Consider the following 5,260-nt stretch of genomic DNA (forward strand, 5'->3'; position numbering starts at 1 on the left):
TACCAGAGTCACTAGTGCTTGGAGCTGTGGTCCGGTTAAGGCCATTTTGGCCAATTCTTCTGTGGTCAGGTCCAAGTCTTGTTCTAGGCTCCGGATCCTTGATCGGGCCGTCTCTAGTTCTCCGGTTGTGACAAGCAACCGGTCCATTTGCGCTTTCTCTTCCGCCTCTATGTAGTGTACCACTCCAACAATCTGTTCTCCAATCCACCGGAGCCATTGGCTGCCGGTGCCCTGTTGTTGCGTCTACCCGAAGGGTTGGCTGTTGGTGTCGCTGGCCAATGGTCGGTTTTGTCCGGTTGCGTTGAGCAGCAACTCTGGCTCTTGTTGGTGACCACTTTGCTATTGTGGTTGCGACTCCATTGGCCGCTCCGCCTCTGAATGTTCTTGGCCTGCCGATGGGGTAGGCAACTGTACTTCCGACGCTTGCATTTTGGGTCTTGCCGTATCCTGACCCGCCGGTAGAGGTTGTTGTGCAGGGAGCTCTGTGATCGGTTCTATCCGAACTGGTTCCGGTTCCATCCTTGGTGCGGGCTGCTCAGTGCAGGGTACAGGCGCTCCATCCTTCTTTGGGTCCGAACGCTCCCCGGCATGTTCGGAGGTGCTTGCCTTCTAGCACCGTTGGAGGTGCTCTAACGGTTCCTCCTCCGCTTCCTCCTCCTAAGTCCCAATGTTAATTTTCGCTGCCAAGGGGTCCGACGCTTGTTGAACCGGTTGGCTAAGCCTGATCTTGATTGGCCGTACCGGTGGCTCCTCCTGCGTTTCCGCCTGCCGCTTCCTATTGGCGCGCTCCTTTGCCGCCTGGTCCATGCCGGCCGCCTTCCCTATGGTTGCCTTAGAAGCCAACAGCTATTGCCATTTCGAGGCTGTTTTCGGGGTGCCTTCTGTTGTTCTTCCCCGCTTCGTGGTCTTGACGGGCTCGATAGGTGGTGCCAATAGGGTGAGCCATTGCGCCACTGCCGTCCATATCTTTCGACCCGCCTTGCCTCTGACAGAGTCGGTGGCTGCACAGAGGCCATCCGCAATCAGTACCGCCCAATCCACCTTCACGCCTTCATATGTGGCTATGATTAAGCTGGCCCGGTTCTGAGGCATGCATGGGGGTCGAGGGTATACATGTCCAAATTCATGGAGCACCCGGGCAATCTCTCGAAAGAGTGGGTCTTCGTCGGCATGTGTCCGATAGGCCTTGCTGGCCAGAGAGTATTCCCCAAAATATTTTCAGAGTTGTTCCGGGGTAGGGTTGTCGATAGTGAAGATGCCCCCCTCCGGAAGGCCAATCAATGCATGGATGACCTCCTCCGTAATCAGCTCCGTGTCGATTTCTTTGACTATCTTCTCCGCCTCCCGGTACGGTGGCGCCTCCATGATTGTGAGGAAACCTTCTAACCCGTGTTGCCTTAGCCACTTCTTGGCTGCTTCAGAGAGTGCTTGGCAATCCATGGCTTCGTCGAGGTCGGTGAGCGCTGGTGACGGTTGTGTGTGAGGAGTCTCTGTGTGCGTGGGCTCGTGTCTGCTGATCTTCAATCACCTGTTTGCATTTGTGCTCCTCTGTTCGCGAAATGTGAGGGTTTCTATGTGGCGGGGGTCTTCTTGTTGAATGTCGACGCTTGTTTTTTTCTTACCCGCACGTGTGCATGTCATGTACTAAAATAGAATGGCGTGTCATGTGGCGGTGGTTTAATACCCTATGAATAGCCCACTACGTACCTTTTCAAAGTGCCTGTTCACTCCTTGTTTTTGCATGTGTCCGTTCACCCCTCGCCCTTGCATGATTTACTTCGATTTGAATTTTTATTTTTTATTTTTTTGTATTAAATTGTTTTGCTAATTCGCAACCGGTCCCACTGGACCCCTATCCGGATTGTGGTCCTTGCCGGCCGCTGGACCGCTTGCCGTCGCTTCCGACTTACCGGTGTCGGGTTCTGTGTCGCCCTTCACTTGTTCAATTGGGTTTCTTGGCATGGGTCCATTGTATGTTTTGAGTCGGAACCCATTGACCCATTTACCCAAAACCTCACCGGCGAGTGTCCCTAATTGGTAGGAACCGTTGAACTCACGCGTAATCCAGTATCGTCCGGTCCACCGAAACCGTAGCTTTCTCGGCATCATACCCATCCGGGTCTGGAACACGAGTACCGGCTTACCGATTCCGAACATCTTTTCGTTCCCTTTTCGGTGACGATCCACGAACGCTTTCCTTCACCACTGCTCTAGTTCTAGCTGCATGATGCTGGCTAGCCGGTGTTCTTCCAATTCGCACAACGCGTTTAACCGGATAACTTCCAATTCCTTCTCATTTAGGCGTTCCCGAATCTGTATTCGTAAACTCGGTACCTGGAACTCTACCGGCATCACTGCTTCCAATCCGAATGCTAGGCGGAACGGTGTTGTGCGAATACTTGTCTTATATGCCGTTCGGTAGGCCCAAAGTGCACTGTGCAGCTTTGTATCCCAATCCGTCCGGTTCTCATTGACGATTTTTTGCAGGATATTTTGTAGTGTTTTATTTGTTGTGTTGTATGTATGGCTGGACTAGCCGCAACACAGGTGTCTATCCGACACTTCTCCAAAGGGGTGGTAGGGATAGGATGTTAATACACGCGTATGATAATTACACTTAAGCACAGACGAAGACAAGATCAATAAGCATAAGCAAAACTATATTAATTCTTCGTCACTTCATTACAAAACATCGGATCCTTTTATAGGCATCCGGCCAGATTACAATCGGTGCTCTTAGGCAACCGTTCACCGAAACCGAATCGGTTCGGATCTGGATCGGTTACAACTACCGGATCCGTCCCTCCTAATAATTCTATTCCTATTTCTATATTTATCCGATCCGACCTTGCTTTCCCATTTGCCTTCTCTGACCGGTCAACACATGGCACGCCCGTGGGAAAGTGCATTGCACTTCGAACCCACAATAGTGTTGTATGTATGGCTGGACTAGCCGCAACACAGGTGTCTATCCGACACTTCTCCAAAGGGGTGGTAGGGATAGGATGTTAATACACGCGTATGATAATTACACTTAAGCACAGACGAAGACAAGATCAATAAGCATAAGCAAAACTATATTAATTCTTCGTCACTTCATTACAAAACATCGGATCCTTTTATAGGCATCCGGCCAGATTACAATCGGTGCTCTTAGGCAACCGTTAACCGAAACCGAATCGGTTCGGATCCGGATCGGTTACAACTACCGGATCCGTCCCTCCTAATAATTCTATTCCTATTTCTATATTTATCCGATCCGACCTTGCTTTCCCATTTGCCTTCTCTGACCGGTCAACACATGGCACGCCCGTGGGAAAGTGCATTGCACTTCGAACCCACAATAGTGTTGTATGTATGGCTGGACTAGCCGCAACACAGGTGTCTATCCGACACTTCTCCAAAGGGGTGGTAGGGATAGGATGTTAATACACGCGTATGATAATTACACTTAAGCACAGACGAAGACAAGATCAATAAGCATAAGCAAAACTATATTAATTCTTCGTCACTTCATTACAAAACATCGGATCCTTTTATAGGCATCCGGCCAGATTACAATCGGTGCTCTTAGGCAACCGTTAACCGAAACCGAATCAGTTCGGATCCGGATCGGTTACAACTACCGGATCCGTCCCTCCTAATAATTCTATTCCTATTTCTATATTTATCCGATCCGACCTTGCTTTCCCATTTGCCTTCTCTGACCGGTCAACATGTTGACTCTGTTAATCCGTTGGCTTGCAGATAATAGGGAGTGCTCCATTTGTGCACCACCGCATAAAATGTCGTCAAACTTTCCACTATTTGCTCTAAGAAGTGCCCACCTTGGTCACTTATGAGCTCTATTGGACATCCATACCGGCACCAGATGCATTCATATAAAAATTTTGCCATGGATGCCGCGGTGTTATCGCATAGTGCTTTCGCTTCCACCCATTTTGTTGGCCGGTCAGAAGAGCAAGGACAAGTGGGAAGGCGGAATCGGATCGGATAATAGGAAGTAATAGTAGGATTATTATTCGGAGGGACGGATTCGGTTCAGTTGTACCGATCCGGATCCGAACCGATTCGGATGTCGGTTGCCTAAGCGCACCGATTGTAACCTTGCCGGATGCCTATAAAAGGATCCGATGATTTGTAAAGTGTTTTGACGGAAGTAATACAATAGTAATTATTGTGTATTTATCTGTATCTCGTATTGTTTGCCGTCCGTGCTTAATTGTAATCATATTATGCGTGTAACCTAGCATCCAATCCTTACCACCCCTTTGGAGAAGTGTCGGGTAGACACCTGTGTTGAGGCTAGTCCGGCCAGACAGACAACACTATTTTGGCGACCACGATTCCTACAAAGTGCAGAGGACATCCGGGGGATGGATGTCTAGAACAAACGACGACCACATCACCGAACGAGGGAGACGATACACCGAACGCGAGCAACGACGGGAAGCCCTGCAACAAGCCGTCAACGAGATCCGGCGGGATCGGTCATTCTCCAAAACTCTTCGGAGAGTCGCAGAAGAAGCACTGCAGTTCCGGGTTCTGCAAATCCCCGACGAAGGTAGTAGCATAACAAGCCTGCAAGAGGCAGAAACGATACTGCAGACGCTCGCCGCGGGCGACGGGGACTCGGAAGCATTCACAACACTTGAGGCGGAGTCGGAAAGCGACGGAAGCGTTGCATCCCGGTATAAAAGCAGCCACGACACACCAAACGACCGGGAGGACGAGGGGTCGGAAGACTCAGTAACACCGGCGCCAGAGGAAGAAATAACCCTGGAATTCGGTGATCGGCAACCGCCGAGGAAGGCTGACCGGATACCGACAACAACCGCGAGGGAACCGAAGGAGCGGATACCGACAACACCCGCGGAGGAACCAACGGACCGGACACCGGTAACACCCGCGGAGGAACCAAAGGTTCTCACACCAACGCCAACAACGGACAGAGAATGGAGGGAACAGGAGAGTCAGTTGGACGACACGATGCCGTACCCATACCCAAAGTACCGGGATGAGGCCGACGTGGAGGCACACGTGTACGCATTCCTCCAAACATGGGAAGCCAACCATATCTCCCAAAGACTGACGGAGCCCGAAGCCGAACGATCCAAAATCGCCGAATTCGGCATAACCTTAGAAGGACCGGCGGCCCAATGGCACACAAAGCACTTACCAGGCACCTTTGCCACATTCGATGCCTTGAAGGCCAGATTCCTCAGGTTTTTTCACAGACAATTTGAGCAAAGGGAATTGG

The sequence above is a fragment of the Azolla caroliniana genome, unplaced genomic scaffold, assembly GCF_043228905.1.
Source record: "Azolla caroliniana isolate FFs.n. ecotype wild unplaced genomic scaffold, voAzoCaro1.0.p SCAF_16, whole genome shotgun sequence".
In the NCBI taxonomy this organism is placed as follows: Eukaryota; Viridiplantae; Streptophyta; class Polypodiopsida; order Salviniales; family Salviniaceae; genus Azolla; species Azolla caroliniana.